Raw genomic sequence first — 26101 nt, 5'->3', positions numbered from 1 at the left:
CTTCTTCTTCTTCTTTCAGCTCCTCCCGTTAGGAGTTGCCACAGCAGATCACCTTTTTCCATATTACTCTCACTGCACCACTCGGAGTATTTATATCCCTGTATCTGAGTGTGAATCACAGCAGCAGCTGATCGGAAAGAGAATTATCGGTATACAGCATCAAGGACACGCTACCTCAGCCACGGCAAAACGTTTCAAAGCCTTTCCTGTACGGACCTCAAAACAGTTTCATCCCAAGAACTTTAAACGCACTCAATCAATTACAGCTTGTAGAACTGTTAGGACTTATAAGTACAATCACCTCACTGTAAACTTGCACTACAGTTATAATATCTCACAACCTGCACCACTTTATAAAGCGCATATTTACATATGATGACGATATCATTTTTAAGATGAAATGCAGTAAAATATGTTTATTAAATTATATACAGATAAAACTTTAACTTCATTTAAATAATCTATATTGTTAATAATTAAACATGTGAGGACACGGTGTGACACGTATTCTTCCTGCCTCGCTCTGTATTCTTACTGGGCTGGCGCAACACTGGAAGGATAGACGGATAGAATAATTAAACACGTACTATGAAGATATTCCGATGTTCCTTAAAAGTTTTGAAGAATCGGCGCTCTCAGCCTACAGATGACTTAACGCCTATCACAGAGCTGATTGTGTGCCGATTGGGTATTTGGAGAAAGAAAAGTAAGGACAGGAATTGCAGGTTAGTACGATTGAGAGAGACAGTACTGCTACAATAAAGTATCTCATCGAAGGTCGCACACGGCGCAGCAAACATCTTGCGTGAGACATGAACAATCACTGAGCCACCGTGTTCCCCCGTTTAATGACATGCTTTCATTCCAATCATCATGAAAATGATATCACGTATACATCTCAGTATTTTAATTATTCAGAGAGCAGTGATATCACGAATGTCATGGATTCTGTGTCCTGTCGGAGGAAGAGAAAGAGCGGAAACACGTAGTGATTCACTCACATAGATCACATTGAAGTTCAAATACAAAACAAAGCATTTAACGTGCAACGTTAGCTACGATGGGACTTGAGAAACTAGTAAATTAAATGAATTTAAGATGAAGTTTATGATGTTCTACTTTAATGACAAAATAGACTACGTGATTAAAGTGGAAATGTCGAGATTGAAGTTGACATTTCGTGCTTTTTCCCCACTGTGTGCCTATTTTTTTCAGACAGTGGGCTACGACTCGGCGACTTTGATATGCGACTTCTTTTTTATTTCGGCACCGTGCGACTGTGTGAACTTGAGCTTTCGAGTTTCTCTGACACGCTATGTCACTCGAACAGCTTCCTTGAGTTGTTTATTCCACTGTTTAAATCAACAAATAGTTTGTTTTTCCTTTTCCTCCACTTGGTATTCGCTGAAATTCTTTTCCCTCGTGCTTTTCCCATTGTCTTTTCACAAAACGCTGAGCTTAAGTGCGATTTATATTGATTTGCATATTCATAGAGGCATAATTCTGGGAGGAATTGGGGTGGGACAGCGGGCGCATGCACGTGGGTTACTTTTCACACTGATCGGGATTTATGTAGCAGAAGAACGTTTAAGTTGGAGTACGATTTTTCTGTGCGTACGCACATTTCGGCTTTTGTGCTTACGTCATGTTATAGTGCGAATTCTACGCACGCCGTTATGCATGAGGCACCTGGTGAGTAAGCGTATCCAGAGCAGTACCTCCCCCGGAGCTCTAGGTGGCAGCCCCCCTAAGTTGCAGAGTTGCAGGGCTCCACGGGAGTTAGAGTTTGGTGCAGCCCGATTGGGATCTGTGGGGCACTGCCAGGAGGTACTGCAGCTGCTGCCTTTAGTGCTGTCGGAAGAGGAACAACAATCCCCTTGTAACGGCCGACCCCTTACCCAGCTGGCAGCTACACTACCAACACCTGTGGCCTGGATAAATTACTGAGGTGAACCTACATATACCAAGCTATACCATCCATCCTTCATCCAACCCGCCATATCCTAACTACAGGGTCACGGGGGTCTGCCAGAGCCAATCCCAGCCAACACAGGGTGCAAGGCAGGAAACAAACCCCAGGCAGGGCGCCAGCCCACCCCAGGGCACACACACACACACTAGGGACAATTTAGGATCGCCAATGCACCTACCCTGCATGTCTTTGGACTGTGGGAGGAAACCCACGCAGGCACGGGGAGAACATGCAAACTTCATGCAGGGAGGACCCGGGTCTCCTAACTGCGAGGCAGCAGCACTACCCACTGCGCCACTGTGCCACCCAGCCGTGCCTGTAACAAATATTTTCTCCTCAATAGACGGTTAAACACAAGCACACAAAAGAAGATATGTAAAATAGGTGTATAAATATATTAAATGAAACACAATAACAAAAACAATAATGCAAATTCCCAATGTAGAAAAAAAAAAATAAATATATATATATAGTGATGTATGAACGGCTGTTCATCCCGGCCAATACCCCCACGCTGCCAGGTGGAGCCCTCCCTGCAGTATGGAGGTGCCCCAAAGACCAGCAGGGCATTAGAATTAGAATTAGAATTAGAACACTCTAGACGAGAACAGGCCATTCAGCCCAACAAAGCTCGCCAGTCCTATCCACTTGCTTCCTCCAAGAAAACATCAAGTCGAGTTTTAAAAGTCCCTAACGTCTTACTGTCTACCACACTACTTGGTCGCTTATTCCAAGTGTTTATTGTTCTTTGTGTAAAGAAAAACTTCCTAATGTTTGTGCGAAATTTACCCTTAACAAGTTTCCAACTGTGTCCCCGTGTTCTTGATGAGCTCATTTTAAAATACAAGTCTCGATCCACTGGACTAATTCCCTTCATAATTTTAAACACTTCAATCATGTCACCTCTTAATCTTCTTTTGCTTAAACTGTAAAGGCCCAGCTCTTTTAATCTTTCCTCATAATTCAACCCCTGTAGACCTGGAATCAGCCTAGTCGCTCTTCTCTGGACCTTTTCTAGTGCTGCTATGTCCTTTTTGTAGCCTGGAGACCAAAACTGCACACAGTACTCAAGATGAGGCCTCACCAGTGCATTATAAAGGTTGAGCATAACCTCCTTGGACTTGTACTCCACACATCAAGGCGCTATATAACCTGACAGTCTGTTAGCCTTCTTAATGGCTTCTGAGCACTGTTTGGAAGTTGATAGCTTGGAGTCCACTATGACTCCTAAATCCTTCTCATAAGGTGTACTCTCGATTTTTCGACCGCCCATTGTGTATTCAAACCTAATATTTTTACTTCCTATGTGTAATACTTTACATTTACTGACATTAAATTTCATCTGCCACAAATCTGCCCAAGCCTGTATGCTATCCAAGTCCTTCTGTAATGATATAACGGATTCCAAATTATCTGCTAATCCACCTATCTTGGTATCATCTGCAAACTTAACCAGCTTGTTACTTATATTCCTATCTAAATCATTTATATATATTAAAAATAGCAGCGGCCCTAGCACTGACCCCTGTGGAACACCACTCTTAACATCGGCCAGTTCTGATGAGGTTCCTCGCACCATCACCCTCTGCTTCCTGTGTCTGAGCCAATTCTGCACCCATCTAAAAACATCACCCTGAATTCCCACTTCTTTTAACTTGATGCCCAACCTCTCATGTGGCACCTCATCAAATGCTTTCTGAAAGTCCAGATAAATAATATCATGAGCTCCACTTTGATCGTATCCTTTTGTTGCCTCCTCATAGAATTCCAACATGTTAGTAAAACACGACCTCCCCCTTCTGAACCCATGCTGACTGTTCAGAATAACTCCTGTCCTTGTCATGTGTTGCTCAATCTTATCCTTAATAATTCCTTCCATTAATTTTCCTGTTTCCATTATGGACATTGGAGTCTTTATTCACAGCCCTGCTGGATACCATGGGGGCCGCCAGGAGTCGCTGCAGGGAGGCCTAGAGACTATTTGCCTTACGCCCAGGAAGTACGTCATAGTCACATGGACAAAGAGAACGATGTGCTTCCTGGGTGAAGAAAAAATGTTTTTTTATCTGACCCGGAAGTGTTCCAGGTCACATGGACAGAGAGGGTGAAACGATTCCGGGTCGGGGAGTATAAAGGACTGTGGGAAATCCCAGACGAACGAGCTGAGTCGGGAGGTAGGGTGGCTAAGCGTCTGGGAGTGGAGGATTGGTTATTTGAGAATTGTGGAGAGGAGCGTGCTTTGTGCTCATTATTATTATAATAAATAATAATTGGAATTTTTATCTGGTGTCTGACGTGTGGTCTGAGGGTACAAGGGTGCGAGAAAACCCTAATCTGTCACAATATATATATATATATATATATATATATATATAGTCTTGCGGTGGTTTGGCACCCTGCCCAGGATTAGTTCCTGCCTTGTGCCCTGTGTTGGCTGGGATTGGCTCCAGCAGACCCCTGTGACCCTGTGTTCGGATTCAGCGGGTTGGATAATGGATGAATGGATGGATATATATATATATATATTTCTCCACTAAAGCAGAAACGTGAAAACACCATATATACAATGATTTTCATGATTCTTGGTTTCTGATTGGGTCTGTGTATGTAAGCTACCTGGATTATGTTCGCTGAGTTTTGTGGGTGGTTCCCCAAGAGGCGGGGCCACCTGCCAATCACCACTATAAATTCACAGGGGCTCCCACAGTTCCTGGTGGTTCATTTCAAATATGCTAATGAGGTTTGGTGAGTTCTTGTGCTTTAATGATTTTTCTTTTTTGGTGATTTTTCTGAATTCCTGACCTTTTTGTTTTGCTCTGTTTTCTGACCATTCTCTGGATCTGGGACTCTTTTGGCTTGGATTGCCTTGTGATTCAGGTGACTCCATTTTGCCGTACTTCACAGCATCACAGAGCATCTTTTGGGGAAATAAAATCTTTTTATTTTTATTCAGTCTCCATGTTTGCCCATTTTTCTAGCCGGGGTTTAGTGGTCTATCCCCCTCTAGTAGGCATTATTGTGACTTTTGGGGATTACGTGCTTTGAAACTCCCAGTTTACTACAATAGGGAGACAGATGGAAACCTGTTAAGCGTACATTTAGCACAACATGGTAGATTTTTTTTTTCTTGACACAGAGAACCACAGACACATGGAACAAATGACCAGTAGTGGAGGAGACAAAAGGATCTCAGGGACCTCCAAAACGTAGGGACCTTATCGTTAATTTAGAGAAATTAGGTGAATTAACAAGCTTTGTAGAGCTGAATGGCCCGTTTTCTTAAAAGTTGGTCAAATGTTGCTGAAAGGGAGCAGTGAAGGCCATGAAACAGACAGTTTGTGAAAGTGACAGGTGACATATGGGGCTGTTCAGGTCTTTACAGTTTGTCAAGTTCACAGCTGTATCAGAGTTTTGAGAGAAAGTCCAACTTCTCACAGACAGCCTGGCCTCTGCAGTTCTTTATTTTACACGATTCACTTAAAACATGATGGATACACGTCCCTAATGTCCCAAAGCACTCATAAGTGAATATGCTCTGATATACTGTAGTACCACTCTCTAAATGACACGCTGAGTGACATATCAATCTTTACGCAGGGGAATTAGCACTGAGGGTGAGATACAAGAAACTCGTTTAACTCATCAAGAAATTCTGTAAACCATTCATCAGTCATTTCAGTAGATGTGATGGCATCGTGAAATTCAAGGCTACTGAGCAGTTTATCAGCAAGCAAGAACAAGTAAACCCACTCTCCTCTAATATATGAAGCTCAAAGTGTGTTAGTGTGTGTTTGTCTGGTGTGCAAATCCACAACGTCAAACTCGTCTCAGCCAAATTTACCATGGATTACCAATCATCCAGGAAAATACGCTTTGGTTTTGGAATTTACATGATGCCCAACTTGCAACACTGGCAGCTGGTATACCCAACCTGGGCAGCACTGGACACCCTGCAAGTTTAATATCCAGACCCCATCGCTTTCTCACATTTTCTATATATAGTAGCCTTGGGATAAAATCATTCAAATTCATTTTGTCCCTCATCAAGTAAAACACAAGATCCCGAAAAGACAAAGCGAAATCGGGAGTTTAGGAATTTTTACAAAATGGGTTACTTAATTAAGGAACAGCGGCAACAGAAGTCGAGGCTCCGTTTGGGAAACGTCATCTAAAGAGAACAAAGCTGCATGGAGGGGAGCAACGATCATTTAGTGGTCTAATAGATAGATAGATAGATAGATAGATAGATAGATAGATAGATGTGAAAGACACTATATAATAGATAGATAGATAGATAGATAGATAGATAGATAGATAGATAGATAGATAGATAGATAGATAGATATTAACTAGGCTTTAATGGCCAAGGTGAGCCAAGGAGGAGAGGAAAGCAAAAACCCCAGATGGCTTTGAACAGAAACAAAAAGTCCCCTACACTCCCAAGACATTCTCTATGACTTAAATGTGATAAAAATATTATTATCCATCATAAGGTGAAAACTCCTAGATGATGTATTGCTATAGTTATATAGTGCCTTTCACTTAATCTCTATGAATGTAGATGTTTAGCATTCCTTAAAAATTGATACACACATTTTATGTATTTTTATATGTTAGGCAATGCTCAGTTTTATAAAAACAAAGATGTCTCTTAACCCTGCTTAAAAGAGCATGCTTTCACAACAAGCGGCCTTTTACAGATCGAATAAAATAGCAAAAGAAATTCCAAAAACAATGCACCTTTTTCTTTCACATCTTCATTCCTGCATTCAGATGCTCCCACAAATGTAATCTGTTTTATGAACTGAGGTCAATCTGAGAAAACACGTCTCTGAGGCCTGACATTTCTGCAGTTGGTATTCCAGACAGGTGTGAGAGAGGCTTTCATCTTGTTATATGAGCAAACATTCAGTGTAACTGCATTGAGCTGTTTTACTGCTGTATTGGCTTATCCTGGGGAAATTTTGAAGACTTGACTTGTTCATATGTGGATGTTTCATAAGAATATCACATACTGTACCTTTCTCTTAGCAAAGATAATAATATGTTACTTTAGATTTTATAGTGTCATACACTTGTAATTTCTGGGTAGCATTATCTATCTATCTATCTATCTATCTATCTATCTATCTTTCTATCTATCATATAGCACCTTTCACATCTATCTATCTATCTATTATATAGTGCCTTTCATATCTATCTATCTGTCTATCTATCTGTCAAATTGGTGCCGATAGATAAATAGGTAAAAAGACAGTTTATAATAAATCGGTAGTGTTAAAAAGAGTATACAGAAAAGGCAGGTAAAGGATCATGGTGAATAGTTCAGTCAGGTACTCCTTTTGAGTTGGAGTCACTCGCAGATACACTGGCATCCAGAATGAATGCTCATTTCTGGTGTTTTGGCATCTCAGATATTGCATGTGGTGAAAGAGATGCATGGGTTTGAGACAAAAATGATATCTATGGTTTTTCCAGATTTTTTCATTTCTGAGTACAAAAGTGTAGAAGGATTTACCAACAGCACCACTTGTGTATTGGAGTGCTATTGCACTTTGAATATAAAGCCCAAAAGACCCGCTCTATCCATATGTGTGTAACAGTATGAAGACAATATGATAGAGAGATGGATAGAGTGAAAAGCATTATATAATAGATAGATAGATAGATAGATAGATAGATATGAAAGGCGCTATATAATAGATAGATAGATAGATAGATAGATATGAAAGGCGCTATATAGATAGATAGATAGATAGATAGATAGATAGATAGATAGATAGATAGATAGATAGATATGAAAGGCGCTATATAATAGATAGATAGATAGATAGACAGATAGATAGATAGATAGATAGATATGAAAGGCGCTATATAATAGATAGATAGATAGATAGATAGATAGATAGATAGATAGATAGATAGATAGATAGATAGATAGATATGAAAGGAGCTATATAATAGATAGATAGATGTATTGTGCTCGTTTGCTGCTCCGTGTTGCTCACTCTTTCCTGTGTTTGCTGTGATTATTTGACACAAACTCCGTGTTCTGCGTGTTTCCCTTTCAATTGCCGGAGTGGCTGACTAGTTGTAGCTTGAAGGCATCATTTACTATTTGTCTCCAGACGCCCTTTAATGCTTTGTAATAAATCTTACATGCACATAATGTACAGACAGCCAGCTCTTCTATAAATCAGCAGCATTGCTTGGCTCTTAAAATAATGTAATGCCACCTTTAGCCAAATCATAAATGGTTTAACCTTCGCGTTTGTCCTGAAGTCATTTTTTCCCCTCAATGCTCAGTGGTTTCTTGATGATATTTTATTTAACAAACTGCAGCAAATCATTTTTATTATTACCTCGATGCTGTGGCCAATATGAAAAGGAAATCTCATTTGGAAATTCCTTGGTAAGCTCCTTCATTTATAACGTTAGTCCTGTTATCACCACAAGAAAGCCAATTGTTTTTATTTGAGTTTGTAGTTTATGAACTTAGAGCAGCAGCTTTACACTCTCTGTGATTAAATGATAGCTTTCTATAAGTTCTAAACATGCCTTACATTTATATTTAAAATAGTTTTTATATAAGCCTTAAATTATATTTGAATACATGAAAATGTATTTTTTAGTAAGTATTCAACTATGTTTGAATAATTCTAAAACAGACATTGAATTAAGTCTTAAATTATATATGAAGTCATCTAAAACAGTGGTTGATGTGGAATTAAATTATACCTGAATCAGTCTAAATAATAGTGTGAGTAAGCCTTCGACTATCCTATATTTCAATAAAACAGACCTTAAATTATCTTTGAAAAAATATTAATAAGCATTGAGCAAACCTTACATACTGTATACCTTAACTATGACTAAAGTATAACATGATTATGTCTTAATTTATCTTTGTATACTGTAAGTCTTAAGTAGTCATATATTAATCCTTATAATATTTTTGAAGAAACCTTAAAAAACATTTGAAAATACAATAAGTTTTGAATTCACTTAATGGGAGTAACAACAGAGTGGAACACCAAACTGGATGGCAGTAAGAGCAGCAGGGTGGTATACGACCAGGACAGGAGGAAACTGCTGGACTGAGAGGCCGAGGTCATTGTTCATTGGCTTGGGATGCAACACACAAGTGCAGTAAAACTCCAGGCCACTAGCTGGCAGTACTCTCTGTCCCTGGGATTTAGTGACATCCTTTAACTATAAGAACAGAGCATACAAGAGGACACCATTCAGTCCATCAAGCCTGGTAAGCTAATAAACAATAATTCTTCTTAAAGCTTCTCAAGGTTTCTGCTTCAACTACAAGAACATAAGAAATGTTCTTTACATCTACACTGCAGTGATGACAAGTGTGATGTTCTATGCTGTGGTGTGCTGGACTGGTAACTTCACTTCAAGAGAGGCTCACCAAAGCACTAAGCTATTTAAGCAAGCAGGCACAGTTATGGGACACCATTTAGACCTGCTGGAGGTCATAGTGCTTTTCATTTCTATCTATCTATGTTATATAGTGCCTTTTATTATATCTATCTATTATATAGTGCCTTTCATATCTATCAATCTGCCTATCTATCTATCTATCTATCTATCTATCTATCTATTATATAGTGATTTTCATATCTATCTATCTATCTATGTATTATATAGTGCCATTCATATCTTTCTATCTATCATATAGTGATTTTCATATCTATCTATTTATCTATGTATTATATAGTGCCATTCATATCTATCTATCTATCTATTATACAGTGCCTTTCATATCTATCTATTATTATATAGTGCTATCTATCAGGATGTGTTATGGAAAGCTGTTCCTGTTCAGTTTCAGTGGCCTGCGCTTCTGTGTATTTTCAGTGGAATTGTAATTCCCATTTTCTAAAAAAAAAACCAAAATGTCATGTGGACTGCTGACCTTACCAATTAAAAAATAATTTTAAAGAAGCATAAGACCAAAAAGGTGCTCAGAATAATTTGAAAACCTGAAGAGGTTTTGTAAACAGCTAAAGGTCAAACTAAAAAGATGTTATGAGTGACAGTAAAGAGAGCAAAGACAGAGAGAGAAAAGGAGGTGTGAAAAAGAAAGAACAAAAGGAGGAGGTGAATGACAGCCATAAAACTGCCAAGCTTGGACACATGTTTGCACAATGGCACCATAAGCACACGTCCAAAAGGAAGGAATGAAAGAAAGAAAGAGACTGTCCTTCAAGTGGTCTTTCATAAGAACGTCACAGACTGAGAGATGAGCGCTCTGTTGTCTTCATTGTAGTATTAAGGGAGCTGTCACGTCCTCAAGTGTTATGATTGTTCAAATGGATTTGAATCAACTGACTGCTAGTAGGTGAAGGATTAGCTCAAGTGACTGCCAGGACAGAATGTGTGTTTGTGTGTGTTAGTGTGTGTTCCAGTGTTTCATATTTTATTGGATTTCATTTGCCTTTCTTTGACAGTGACAAACAGAGAAGCCTCTTTAATGTCAAAGTGACGACAGGTCTGTTCCTCTCCCAAGTGAAGGCCTTGTCACCGAGTCGTAGGCTAGTAAGGTACGCGGCGCTCCAGCTAACTCTTACTCATTTTTCAAGAACTTAACGTTCAAGGTTAAGAATATTTCATCTAAAATACTTTTTTAAGTATCGACCTTGCAGTGCCCCTCCGATCGCAGGGGTCGGCTTGCTCAACTTGCCCAGAGCAGAACAGAAGAAGAGCGAGAAAAAATTGCAAAAAGGCTTCATTCAGAGTCGATGCCCTTGAGTTCTGAAGCTCCCACCCACAGACGGACCGGGGGTTCAGACGCAGCAGAAAGTTTTAAATCTGATTTTACAAGAAGGTCACTTGCTTTACAGTAAATTTCACAAGCACTTACTGCTCTGTCATTCCTATTATGTGAATTTTATGATCAAACATTTTGCACATTTGTATCCTAAGTCTATAATTCTACTAGTCATGTCCTTATTTTAGCATTTTCAGTCAGTTGTTTTGGGAATCTGAGTGCTGCTGCCTCCCAACTCCAGGCCTGGGGTTCAAATCCTGCAATGTCTGCTGTCCGAGTGCAGAAATGTCTGAGACCACACTGTCCACCTTCACAAGCCAGTGGGACACGGGAGCCGCGTTACACTCGTCGAACCCCTGCTGCTGCCAGAATGAATCAAAAGAATCCATGAAGTGCCTTATTGTCGTACCACCCACACACCGTAGTGCAGCATTCAGTGAGACAAAAGAACCAAATAGACAAATACAGGACAAGGGCAAGACGAGTGACGAAACAATCCATAAATAAATAAATGAGACAGTAATAAATTAAAATAAAAGAAAGAAAGAAAGAAATGGACTGATTAATTCATTAATTAATCAATTAAGCAGTCAATTAGGGTTAGGGTTAGGGAAGAACAGAGTTCCCATAGGCTCCGATCACACTGCTGTAATTGTAAGCTGGGTGTTTTCAATCCTATGGGTGCTCAGAAGGCACTGGCCATCAATATTCATTTGTTTTGGGCTGACACCAAGACTTCTCCTTGTCCTAATAAGACTGAATATTGTTTTTTTGTGATGGGCCCTATCCAAGTTATCTCCATAGCTTAGTTTCTCTTAGGACTGTTCTTATTATGTAGATAAATGTTCCATGTCTCCCTAAGATTTGACTTTGCCACTATTCCTTTGTTTGTTCCGTACTTGATTTTTCTACAGAGAGAGTCTTTTACTGGGCTGTGGCTCCAAAGGGCGTTCATCCTTGGTCCATTTCCCTTTGTACTTGCCATCACTCTGTTAGGCTTAGGGTTAGCGTTAGAACCAAATCAATAAAGTTCTTGTGTTCAGTTAATTCTGGGGTCCATCAGGTGTCTGTTCTGCCCCGACTCTGTTCAATGCTTGCATGGACTGGGTGTGTTGGGCAGGGTCATGGGGTCCTGCGGCTGTGGGGCATCTGTTGGTGAAGAGAAATTCACTGATCTTGACTTTACTGACGATGCTGTGACCTTCGCAGAGTCAATGGCGGCTCTGATCGGGGGTCTCAAGAGTGAGTGTCTGGGCTTGTGAGTGTACTGATAAAAACCAAAGATCAGGACCTTTAATGACCTTCTTGGGCACGACCATCAGCAGGGTGTCTGTCTGCAGAGATCAGTGTCGACCTCGTTGAGAGGTTTACTGACCTCGGCGGTGACATTCACGTCTCTGGTGACTCTTCCTATGAAGTCAGTAGATGGATTGGGATAGCATATCGTCATGAGGTCACTGGAAAGGGGTGTGTGGTGCTCCTGATATCTGCAAAAGGACGAAGGTCCATGTCTTTAGAGACCTGGCACTCCCTGTTTGTGAGACATGGCCACTGTCCAGTGACCTGAGATGAAGACTGGACTCCTTCATGTGTGTCTCTTCAGAGAATCCTTGAGTGCCTCTGGTCAGACTCCCGAATGAGGCACATGACCTGCATTGTGGGAGAGCGTCAGTTACAGCACTACGGCCACGTGGCGCCATTACCCGAGGGTGATCCGGCTCACAGGACCCTCATTGATGAGGACCCGACTGGCTGGACCAGGCCACATAACACCTGGCTGCGGCAGATAGATGGTCATTTGTGGAGGGTAGGACTGGACTGCGCATCTGCCTTGGGGGTTGCCAACTGGGGTCTTGTGCAGTTTCATCGTGTGGTGGGTACGGGTGCCAGTGCATGCTTCCTAATCTGAACCTGGTAACAAGTGTAACAGAAGTCATATTAATAAGCTACTAGGAGCAGATCTGAGGGAGGTTGTGGGATTGGTCAGCACAGTTCAGAGTCTGGACCACCAAGGGGTAGAAACTGTTGCAGAACCTGACAGAACTGGTTTGGAGGCTGTGGTGTCTTCTGCCAGATGAAAATGGGACAAAGAGACCTTAGGAGGGGTCCCCTTTGAATTTATTGTCCTGTCTATGATAATGAACTTGGTCTGACATGCTGAATCGTGTGACGTTACTTGATTCTGGGGTTTCCACATTTTCACCCACTGTCTGCACACTAATAATAATTCTTTACATTTACGTAGCGCTTTTCTCACTACTCAAAGTGCTCTCCATACAGGGAGGACCGAGGAAGCGAACCCACAATCTCCTAGCACTGCACCACCTTTCCTACACTTTGGATTTATTTCTTTTTAATTTTTTATTTCTTTTGATTTTTATTTTTCTCTTCCGTCGCGATACTAAAGCTCAGGCGGTGACAGAAATGCACCCAATGCACAGCACCTCGTCTAATACTCCGGCCTTTTTTTTTTTTTGAAATCAGACCAGCAGATTTAACCTTTTGACTGAGCCTGATGGGTATTTTTATGGGGAAATCAATCAAGTGTCAGTAACCTGAAAAATGTCATTATATCCTGCATTCCCATTACGAAAAGTAAATACGCGTCGTATACAGTTAACCCCTGTAACCCGTGGCTAATCCCGAATTCTGCCATGCAGCCGAGTTGGAATCATTACTGTAAATTACGAGGGATTCGCCGCCCTTCAAACCACACAAAAGAGAGGCTGCTGCCGCATGACAGGCTTTTACGTTTGATGCCACAGCTCAGAGAAATACATCAGCCGGCGCAGCTCAGGCAGGACAAGCAAAAAGAAAAACAGAAATATTGCTAATGTGAACATCAGCGTGTTCTCTGGGACAGCGCGGTAGCGGCAGGATCGTCACATATACTGAAACTCCTACTTGCATGTCTGACTAACACAAACCTCTTAGACATCATGAAAAGCAAGAATAAATCAGAAACACTGCAAATGTAAAGTGGGATGCAGTCGGCCTTCTGCATCTGCGGGGGATTAGCTCCAAGACCCTCTGCGAATACCAAAATCCGTGGATTCTCAAGCCCCTTATCTAAAATGGTGTAGTATTTGCCTATAACCTACATGCATCGTCTTGTATACTTTAAATCTTCTCTACATTTCTTATAATGTCTGCTACAATGTAAATGAAAAGTAAATAGGTGGTATACCATATTATGTGACCACCAGGGGGTGCACCAGCCCCTCAAAACCGACACAGACAGATGCTAGCACAAGTTCCAGCACAACACAGGGTTTATTTCATTGTGGAAAGACGCTTCCCAAATCGCCAACCCCCCCGCACAGTCCCAGCAACTCCACTCTTCCTTCTGGCAAGCTTCATCATCCTCCTCCTCCTCCCGACTCTAACTCCCTGGACGGAGTGAAGGGGGTCTGTTCTGGGGGAGGTAATGTCCCTTACAAGCTCTCTCCCCCGGTCCTTCCATCAGCAAGGCGTCCCGTCTATCACAAATGTTTTAATGTACAATGACTTTGGTAAGTGACATGCCAGTTTTTCAAAGGTCCAAAACTTACCCCATGTAGTCTGCTGTGATAGCCATGAAAAATATTTCATTGTATGTTTTTGTGGAGAACGAACAGAACAAAGTTTCTGATAGATTGAGACCCAATGGTGATCAGCAAACAATCAACGCATTTCCATGAGTTTTCTTAACCCGGTTATTCTCAGAAACCCATCCATCCATCATCCAACCTGCTATATCCTAAGGGTTACGGGGGTCTGCTGGAGCCAATCCCAGCCAACAAAGGGTGCAAGGCAGGAAACAAACCCCGGGCAGGGCACCAGCCCACTGCAGGGAGCGCACACACACACACCCACCAAACACTAGGGCCAATTTAGAATCGCCAATGCACCTAACACCTCCGGAGTACCCAGAGGAAACCCATGTAGACATGGGGAGAACATGCAATCTCCACACAGGGAGGACCCTGGAAGTGAACCCAGGTCTGCGTACTGCGAGGCAGCAGCGCTACCCACTGTGCCACCATGCCACCCTGTAATATCGTTATTTTTTAAAATTGTTTCATCGAGATAATGGACTAATTTTATCGAGATCTCGATAAAATAAAAGATTTTGTTTTCTTAAAATTATGAAATAATTGTATCTAACGTTTAATGTTTAGCTTATTGAGGCTACGCCCTGTTTGAAATGGCAGAAGAGCAGAACTGTATTGATTAGCACATCACATTTTTGTTCAATCAAGGGCGGACACAGGCTGAAATATGTTTATGTCTTAGTTTAGAAAATAATAATGTTACTGTCCGTCATTTAAGAAGATGGTTAGCAAGGCTTCAGCTGTACAGTAATCCCTCGCTATATCGCGCTTCGACTTTCGCGGCTTCACTCTATCGGATTTTAAATGTAAGCACATCTAAATATATATCACGGATTTTTCGCTGGTTCGCCGCTTTCTGCGGACAATGGGTCTTTTAATTTAGGTTACATGCTTCCTTAGTTTGATTGCCCAGTTGATTTCATACAAGAGACGCTATTGACGGATGGCTTAGAAGCTACCCAATCAGAGCATGTATTACATATTAACTAAAACTCCTCAATGCTAAAGATATGCTTCCCGCGTGGCGCTTGTTTTGTTTGCTTCTCTCTGTCTCTCTCACTCTCTCTGCCTGACGGAGGGGGTGTGAGCAGAGGGGCTGTTTGCCTAGAAGATAGGACGCTCCTCTACAAAATGCCGCTTTATCGTGGTGCTTCTGTATATGTATTGTGCACGTATTGATTTTTTGATTGTTTGCTTTTCTTAGCGAGCGCTCTCTCTGACATTATCTGCTCTTCACGGTGCTCCTTTGAAGATAAGATATATTTGCATTCTTTTAATTGTGAGAAAGAACTGTCATCTCTGTCTTGTAATGAAGCACAGTTTAAACGTTTGACTAAAGGGTGTTATTTCATGTCTAGAGGGCTCTAATAATGTTAACAGTGTGGGAGAGTTTATAAGGGCTTAAAATATATAAAAATAACCATACAAACATATGGTTTCTACTTCGCGGATTTTCATCTATCGGGGGGTCTGGAACGCAACCCCTGCGATCGAGGAGGGATTACTGTATTTAGAAGGTCGTAAACAGGTTTTCTATGCTCTAACTGCAAAAATATTCGATTTATAAATAAAGAATCCTACTTCGCGGAAATTCATTTATCGCGGCAGAGTCTGGAACGGATTAACTGCGATAAACGAGGGTTGACTGTATAGGCATCGCAATCTAAGCGAGCCTGATGCTATGAAAATAAGAAATTAGTATATTCATGTATTAGCAGAAACAGATACAAAAACTTATAAGCATTAACCTTAGTTCAAGTATTCAAAGTTTGTTTTCTCGAGATTGCGATAAAATTATTCTGTTATCTCAAGAAAACTAATTTTCGTTTTCTCAACATCTCGATAAAATGATTCCATTATCTCAAGAGGACAAATTTTTATTTTCTCAAGATCGCGATAAAATTATTCCGTTATCTTAAGAAAACTAATTTTCATTTTCTCAACATCTCGATAAAATGATTCCGTTATCTCAAGAAAACAAATTTTTATTTTCTTAACATCTCGATAAAATTATTCCGTTATCTCAAGAAAACAAAGTTAATTTTCTCAACATCTCGATAAAATGATTCCGTTATCTCAAGAGAACAAATTTTTATTTTGTCAACATCTCGATAAAATGATTCCGTTATCTCAAGAGAACAAATTTTTATTTTCTCCACATCTCGATAAAATTATTCCGTTATCACAAGAAAACAAAGTTAATTTTCTCGAGATTGCGATAAAATTATTCCATTATCTCAAGAAAACTAATTTTCGTTTTCTCAACATCTTGATAAAATGATTCCGTTATCTCAATAGAACAAATTTTTATTTTCTCAACATCTCGATAAAACATCTTGATAAAATTAGTCTGTTATCTTGAGGAAACAATTAAAAAAATAACAATATTGCACGTCCTCTCTCGGCTTCCGTACCTCCCACCTACCTCTAATGCTGGGCAGTATGACCAAAATTCTGTATCACGGTATTTTTCAAAATTATCCCGGTTTCACGATATTCGACTGTATTTTTTTTCCCATGCATGAGTGGATGTTAATTACAATTACTGCAGTAGACTGGCTAAGAATAACCTATTCCTCTGTCATGAGAATTGTACATTGTACAAAAAAACATTTTAATGCATGCATGCACACAAGTATTTATACAGGTTTGCATGGCCCCATAAAGTGATAGTTTTCAAGGGGGTGGCACTAATGAAGAGAAGGAATCACATTGCATGACAGTTGCAGTCAAAATGTAGAACCTTTTTATTGAACAAATTTTGCAAACAACTTAAACTATAATTTTGACAACATATTTTCAACCATCCAAAGATGCATTTAGACTTAGTAAAATATCCAGAGGTGCTTGTCAAAAGTTGTATTGCACTGAACATGTCTTACGTAGAAAAGAAATAAATAGTAAATATTTTTTGTAAACCAACTGCACTTTCTGTTAACGTTAACAGTCTCTGTCCACTGACACGTTAGCTATAAGGATGTAATGGCGTTGGTTCTCGATCCACCGCTTGCTTTTTTGTCATATCTAGTAGCTCTAGCAAACGCGTCTACAAGTGACGTCTGACTCGAGTGTCCTCTCGCTTTTTCAGTTTTACCTGAGGACGTAGAGGGTGCCAATCTTAGTTCCCTAAATTCATGGCACTCCAAAGCATGTTTACGGCTAAGGTGGTGCAGCAAATTTCTCATGATGCCGCCTCTGGTGACAACTTTAGCTCGACAGCATTTGCAGTAAATAGTTGTTTGCTCCACATCCGACCTTTTAAAACCAAAATATCTCCAGACAACAGACGTGACTCCTTTTTTCGGCAAAAGTTCTTCTGTGTCATTGTGTTCAAACTTTATCATCTGCTAAAGCTTCAGTTTTGAAATGTTCTCTGTCCATTTTCACTGCGCAATACCTCCACTAACACATGTACTCCGTTGCATGCGTGTTTAGCGGTGTAGCAGTGAAAAATGTCCCCCTTTAAACAGTTTCCCGCTGCGCCACATTCTGAACATTGTTTAGGCTATTTAAACTGGTATTGCGGTATAAGAAAAATCCATATCATAACAAAAATAAAAAACGGTTTTCGGTCTGAAACGGTATACCGCCCAGCACTACCTACCTCCCTCTATGCCAGAAAAAAATATTGATCAGTCTTGAGGACTCTATAATCTATAAAGCCATTTTACAGTCCCTTCCTTTCAAAGATCCCAGAGTACATTGAGAAATGGATCTCTCATTCAATATCTCTGAAATAGAGTGGATGGTAGCAATGCACAGAATTCACTTGCAGCATGCAATTATTCAACTTAAAATTATAAACTACTCAAAAAAATTAAAGGAACACTTTGAAAACACATCAGATCTCAATGGGAAAAAGAAATCCTCCTGGATATCTATACTGATATAGACTGGGTAATGTGTTAGGAACGAAAGGATGCCACATCGTTTGATGGAAATGAAAATGATCAACCTACAGAGCCCTGAATTCAAAGACGCCCCAAAAATCAGAGTGAAAAAATGATGTGGCAGGCTAGTCCATTTTGCCAAATTGAATTGCAGCAACTCCAAATTGTACGCAGCACTTTGTATGGCCCCTGTGTTCTTGTATACATGCCTGACAACATCGGTGCCTGCTTCTAATGAGATGACAGATGGTGTTGTGGGGGATCTCCTCCCAGATCTGGACCAGGGCATCACTGAGCTCCTGGACAGTCTGAGGTGCATCCTGGTGGCATTGGATGGACCAAAACATAATGTCCCAGAGGTGTTCTATTGGATTTAGGTCAGGAAAGTGTGGTGGCCAGTCAATGGTATCAATTCCTTCATCCTCCAGGAACTGCCTGCATACTCTCACCACATGAGGCCAGGAATTGTCGTGCACCAGGAGCCACTGTACCAGCATAGGGTCTGACAATGGGTCCAAGGATTTCATCCTGATACCTAATGGCAGCCAAGGTGCCTTTGTCAAGCCTGTAGCGGTCTGTGTGACCCTCCATGGATATGCCTCCCCAGACAATCATTAACCCACCACCAAACTGCTCATGCTGAATGATGTTACAGGCAGCATAATGTTCTCCATGGCTTCTCCAGACCCTTTCACTTCTGTCACGTGCTCAGGGTGAACCTGCTCTCATCTGTAAAAGCACAGGTCACCAGTGGTGCATCTGCCAATTCTGGTATTCTATGGCGAATGCCAATCGCGCTGCATGCTGCTGGGCAGTGAGCTCAGGGCCCATTAGAGGACATGGGGCCCTTGGGTCACCCTCATGAAGTCTTTCTGGTTGTTTGGTCAGAGACATTCACACCAGTGGCCTGCTGGAGGTCATTTTGTAGGGCTCTGGCAGTGCTCATCCTGTTCCTCCTTGCCCAAAGGAGCAGATACTGGTCCTGCTGATGGGTTATGGACCTTCTATGGCCCTCTCCAGCTCTCCTAGAGTAACTGCTTGTCTCCTAGAATCTCCTCCATGCCCTTGAGACTGTGCAGGGAGACACAGCAAACCTTCTGGCAATGACACGTATTGATGTGCCATCCTGGAGAAGTTGGACTACCTGTGCCACCTCTCTAGGGTCCAGGTATCGCCTCATGCTACCAGTAGTGACACTGACTGTAGCCAAATGCAAAACTAGTGAAGAAACAGTCAGAAAAGATGAGGAGGGAAAAATGTCAGTGGCCTCCACCTGTTAAACCATTCCTGTTTTGGGGGTCATCTCATTGTTGCCCCTCTAGTGCATCTGTTGTTAATTTCATTAACACCACAGCAGCTGAAACTGATTAACAACCCCCTCTGCTACTTAACTGACCAGATTAATATCCCATAAGTTTCATTGACTTTATGCTGTACTCTGATTAAAAAGTGTTCCTTTAATTCTTTTGAGCAGTATATATCGAGCACATCTCCCTCGTTTACAATTGTCCAAAATGTTTCCAGGGCGAGATCCAACCTACAAACGTTGCAATCGAGCTCCAGCCTCACTGGACCACATGTTTTGAGCGGCGTGTACCAAATGAATGACATTAGAGACCAAAATCTTTAAATGCCTTTCAGACAGCCTGGGTGTCACAATCCCTCCTAATCCATTAACAGCTGTGTCTGGTGGGCTCACAGAGGGGCTTAAAGTGGAGAAGGACTAGCAGACTGTAATTACCTTTACTACACTATTAGCTCAACTGGAAGAATCCTAACTCTCCTCTGTTAAGTCAGTGGGTCACTGATGTTATATACGATTTGAAATGGGAAAAAATCTAATTCTCTCTTAGAGGATCTGTGCAAAACTTTCTCAAAACCTGGCAGGATCTGATCAGTAATATCTTAGAATAAGCATTTAAATTGCGGAAGTGGATTCTCTTCGCATATTTATTTTAATTATTTTTATTTTTTTTACTAGCCATGTGCGCCCAACTACGTCGCGTGTGTTAAAGTTGTCTGTGAAGGGCTCCCTGTTTAAACGCGGCTGCCAGTCGTGAACTGGGCCCTTCGTCACACAGCATTATGATTTTTTATAAGGGGAACAAAATTACAAAAGAAAACCCTTGGACGTTGATTCGATAGGAATGGCCTACTCGGAATCACTGTCCGAATCGTAATTATGTGGTGGTGTAGGAGCATTTCTGCTTCTGTCCGTTCACAGTCCGTCTCGTTTTCACGATGCTGTCGTTTCCTCTCACGATCTCTTTCTCTAATCTGGCAGGTTGCTTTGTGGCAATCCAAAGAGTAAGGCGATATACACGGAGCAATGGTTATAAAAGGGGGACACAAAGGTATCCAGGCTCTTTAAAGCATAAATAGGGATCACTTCACTGACCTGTGAGCAAGCCACGGTACAACTGTGAGACGCGCAGCACTCGCCGCTACAACGTAACAATAATAATTTCCGGAACGTGCTGTTACGTTGTCATTCATTTTACCCGCTGTCTTTCTTTCATTCATATGTTACGTTGGCACGTACCTTTTATCTTCGGCAATCTCATTCTCTAACCAGCGTAACACTGTCCACCACCCCTTTCGTTATTCTGGCACATTCTTGACATTCGTGAGTAACAACAACGTACTAAACTGGACGGTGGTCTACACATGCGTGGAATTCACAGACAAACAAAGATCAAGATCTAAATGAAGATCTCTTTAGTTAATTTAAAGCACCACAATTTGTTTAGTTTGAATGTCTGTGTTTTGAGGTGTGACTGGCGTACTGCAGTCTTCAGTAGTATAAGCCTGGAGGAGATTCTTAATGCAATGCCTATGTTTTAGCTGTCTCTCTACTGCCATCTAGTGCTTCTTCTTCTAATTCATTCGCGCACAAACAAAGATCAAGATCCAAATGAAGATTATATATAGAGATTTACTTACTAGGGCATGGGTGTCGAACTGCAGGTTTTCATTCTAACCCTTTTCCTAATCCGTTTTCACTGCTAATTAACCCTTTTCCCTTCATTTTAATAGCCCTGTTCTTAAGGATTCTTTCCTCTGAATTAATTCCTCTCTTCATTAATCCATCCATCCATCCATTTTCCTACCTGCTGAATCCGAACACAGGGTCACGGGGGTCTGCTGGAGCCAATCCCAGCCAACACAGGGCACAAGGCAGGAACCAATCCTGGGCAGGGTGCCACCCACAGGACACACACAAACACACCCACACACCAAGCACACACCAGGGCCAATTTAGGATCACCAATCCACCTAACCGGCATGTCTTTGGACTGTGGGAGGAAACCGGAGTACCCGGAGGAAACCCACACAGACACGGGGAGAACATGCAAACTCCACGCAGGGAGGACCGGGGTTTCCTAACTGTGAGGCAGCAGTGCTACCACTGCGCCACCGTGCCTCCCCTTTCTTCATTAAATGGTAGCCAAACAGAAATGAGGCATGAAACAAGCCAACAGATGACCAGCTAAATCGGGGCTTCAGACTCCAACCAGTTTCACAATGAGAAGCCAATTCTTGTTGTTAATTAAACTTGTTATTTAATTCCACGGCTTGTTGTTGCTCTCATTCTGCCACAGCAGACATTTCCAGAACTGTTGATTTTTCTGTTTTTTCTAAGACCACCGTCACAATGTTTTTGTGAACTGAGAGATCAGCCTTACTGAGAAACTCCACCTTTCTTTATTTTCACATATTTTGTGATGGGCACAGGTGAGCTGGTCATGTGGATTCTTGTTTTGTGTCTCATTATTGCTTGGCTGCTAATTAAGAAAAAGGAAACAACTAAGGGGCCTGAGTGAAGTTAACTAAAATGAAGGCAAAAGAAGGTAATTAGCAGCAAAAACTGGTCACAAATTAAGAAGATGGTTAGAATGAAGACCTGCAGTCACTGCGGTCCACCAGGACTGGAGTTCGACACCCGTGTACTAGCGGGCTTACCCCCTGCTCGCTTCGCTCGCCAACTTCTGTGGCCTATGCTATACTCCAGCCACTTTGCATTCCTGCCACTAGCATTGTGAAGAGGGAGGCTGAACGCATGCAAAGGAGATGTGGTCGCCCCTCCGAAACCCCCTCTTAAATGGCGATACAATGGGAAACAAATACAGTTTTTTTTTTTTTACCTCCACTTTGCTCGATCAGCTGCTGGGTTGCTGCTGCTGCTGCTGCCGTGTCACATGATCTGCATCTCGCTCAGCACATTGAACATTTAAAAGCCTGTACAGCAGCTGTCCTACTCTTTGTCTTTTATTTCCGGGCCGGGGTGTAGTTAAATCTCTTGGTGCAAAGTCTTGTCTCACGTTTCATGAGTTCTTGATATTTTGTAGTTTATAATTTAAAAACGGAATAAGAATCTGAAACTCGAACAACATCACATTAAAGTTCGATAAATTCTGAAAAGAATGATACCAAACATATATATGTAGGTTTTAAAATAAGCCCGATTTATAGCGTGACAAAAAAATATCACATAAAATCATTGCACTTTTATGCTTAGGACATACAGTGCATCCGGAAAGTATTCCCAGCACATCACTTTTTCCACATTTTGTGATGTTACAGCCTTATTCCAAAATGGATTCAATTCATTATTTTTCTCAGAATTTTACACACAACACCCCATAAAGACAACGTGAAAAAGTTTACTTGAGATTTATGCAAATTTATTAAAAATAAAAAAACTGAGACAGCACATGTCCATAAGTATTCACAGCCTTTGCCATGAAACTCCAAATTGAGCTCAGGTACATCCTGTGTCCCCTGATCATCCTTGAGATGTTTAATTAAAGTCCACCTGTGGTCAATTCAGTTGACTGGACCTGATTTGGAAAGGCACACACCTGTCTATAGAAGGTCCCTCAGTTGACAGTTCATGTCAGAGCACAAACCAAGCATGAAGTCACAGGAATTGTCTGTAGACCTCCGAGACAGGATTGTCTCGAGGCACAAATCTGGGGAAGGTTACAGAAAAATGTCTGCTGCTTTGAAGGTCCCAATGAGCACAGTGGCCTCCATCATCCAGAAGTAGAAGAAGTTCGAAACCACCAGGACTCTTCCTAGAGCTTGCCGGCCATCTAAACTGAGCGATCAGGGGAGAAGGGCCTTAGTCAGGGAGGTGACCAAGAACCCGATGGTCACTCTGTCAGAGCTCCAGAGGTCCTCTGTGGAGAGAGGAGAACCTTCCAGAAGGACAAACATCTCTGCAGCAATCCAGCAATCAGGCCTGTATGGTAGAGTGGCCAGACGGAAGCCACTCCTTAGTAAAAGGCACATGGCAGCCCGCCTGGAGTTTGCCAAAAGGCACCTGAAGGACTCTCAGACCATGAGAAACAAAATTCTCTGGTCTGATGAGACAAAGATTGAACTCTTTGGTGTGAATGCCAGGAGTCACATTTGGAGGAAACCAGGCACCGCTCATCACCAGGCCAATACCATCCCTACAGTGAAGCATGGTGGTGGTAGCATCATGTTGTGGGATGTTTTTCAGCGTAGGAACTGGGAGACTAGTCAGGATAAAGGGAAAGATGACTGCAGCAATGTACAGAGACATCCTGGATGAAAACCTGCTCCAGAGCGCTCTTCACCTCAGACTGGGGCGACGGTTCATCTTTCAGCAGGACAACGACCCTCAGCACACAGCCAAGATATCAAAGGAGTGGCTTCAGGACAACTCTGTGAATGTCCTTGAGTGCCCCAGCCAGAGCCCAGACTTGAATCCGATTGAACATCTCTGGAGAGATCTTAAAATGGCTGTGCACCGACGCTTCCCATCCAACCTGATGGAGCTTGAGAGGTGCTGCAAAGAGGAATGGGCGAAACTGGCCAAGGATAGGTGTGCCAAGCTTGTGGCATCACATTCAAAAAGACTTGAGGCTGGAACTGCTGCCAAAGTGCATCGACAAAGTATTGAGCAAAGGCTGTGAATACTTATGGACATGGGATTTCTCATTTTTTTTTTATTTTTAATAAATTTGTATAAACCTCAAGTAAACTTTTTTCACGTTGTCATTATGGGGTGTTGTGAGTAGAATTCTGAGGAAATTAATGAATTTAATCCATTTTGGAATAAGGCCGTAACATAACAAATTGTGGAAAAAGTGATGCGCTGTGAAAACTTTCTGGATGCACTGTATGTATATATATATATATATATATATTGTGGAGGATCGCCGGCTTTCCATGCCGGTCCGCACCCCCAGGCCAGGAGGAGCTCTCCGACAGCAGGATCGTGCCCTGAGGTCCAGCAGGGCCTTATGGACCTTGTAGTGTTTATACACATAGCCCTGCTGGATACCTTGGGGCCACCAGGAGTTGCTGTGGGGGTTTATGGGCTCTTTGTGCCCTATGACCGGAGTACGTCATGGTCACGTGATAGGAAGGAGCGACGTGCTCCGGGTTGAAGAAAGGACTGTTTGCCCTGACCCGGAAGGAATAAGGAACTGTGGACTGTTGGGACAGGAACACCTCCGGTCAGAGGCTATAAAGGGCGGTGCGTCAGTCCAGACGCTGAGCTGTGCTGGGAGGTAGAGGAGCAAAGTGTCTGGGCGAGGAGGAAGTGGTTATTGTATTAGTTATTATTGAATGAGTAGTGTGGAGGGTGCTTGGTACACTGTGTTAAAAGAAAATAAAAAGGTCGTGGACTTTTACCTGGTGTCTGGAGTTGTACCTGAGGGTTCAAGGGTGCACTACTGCCACAATATATATATATATATATATATATATATATATATATATATATATATATATATATATATATATATATATATATATATATATATATATATATATATATAATATAATATAATATAGAGAGAGAGAGAATATGAATTTATTTATCCTATTATTAAAGTTTTACTCTGTTGGCCTAGCTCACTTTCTCATTGGGGGGGGTTGATTTATTTCGTACCTAGTTTTGTTAAACTTGACTTGCTTGTCCATCCATCCATCCATTTTCTAACCCGCTGAATCAATACAGGGTCACGGGGTCTGCCGGAGCCAATCCCAGCCAACACAGGTCACAAGGCAGGAACCAATCCTGGGCAGGGTGCCAACCCACCGCAGGACACACACAAACACACCCACACACCAAGCACACACTAGGGCCAATTTAGAATCACCAATCCACCTAACCTGCATGTCTTTGGAATGTGGGAGGAAACCGAGGCGCCGGAGGAAATCCACGCAGACACGGGAGAACATGCAAACTGCATGCAGGGAGGACCCGGAGGCAAACCCAGGTCTCCTAACTACGAGGCAGCAGCGCTACCACTGCGCCACCGTGCCCTTGACTTGCTTGTATGGAATGTTAGTTGATTTTAATTAATTTAATAGAATGGTAAAAAAAAGACATAGCATCACTTGAAGCTGTGCAGAGGAGAGCAAACAAAAGCATCTCAGAGCTTGAGGACACGTCCTGCTGTGACATACTCGGAGAACTCAACCCGTTTAGTCTGATCGGAGCAGATGGCGAGGGGACCACCTCCAGGTAGATAGATCCAAATTTGATCCAGCAACATTTACGGCTTAAGGGTGAATCAATTACTCAAGGACACCTAGTGCAAATCAAGGGGAAGTGAATTTAAGACTGACGCCAGGAAGCTCTTCTTCACACAAAGAATTGTGGGACTCTGGAACATTGAGACATGGAGGTGAAGCAGACACCTTGAGGACCTTAAAGACGAATGTGAATAAGATGTTGGGACTGCTTGGCTGTTAACTAAGTAAGTGAGCTTGATGGACTGAATGGTCTCCACTCGGTTGTCAAATTTCTTATGTTCTTATGATCTCTCATCTTTTGTGGCTGACTGGTTTTAGGAGGCTCTTTTGTGTAAATGGAATC

The 26101-nt window shown here is 41.8% G+C and overlaps 1 protein-coding gene across 1 annotated transcript in view; it reads right to left on the bottom strand.

Moving 5' to 3' along the window:
• LOC120529941 (dynein heavy chain 5, axonemal-like) overlaps positions 1 to 26101 on the bottom strand; it is a 370325-nt gene that overhangs the window by 113057 nt on the left and 231167 nt on the right. The gene's annotated exons all lie outside the window — the stretch shown is intronic.

The sequence above is a fragment of the Polypterus senegalus genome, chromosome 5 (assembly GCF_016835505.1).
Source record: "Polypterus senegalus isolate Bchr_013 chromosome 5, ASM1683550v1, whole genome shotgun sequence".
In the NCBI taxonomy this organism is placed as follows: domain Eukaryota; kingdom Metazoa; phylum Chordata; class Cladistia; order Polypteriformes; family Polypteridae; genus Polypterus; species Polypterus senegalus.
The sequence above is the reverse complement of the archived record's forward strand: the minus strand, read 5'-3'. Positions and strand labels throughout refer to the sequence as shown.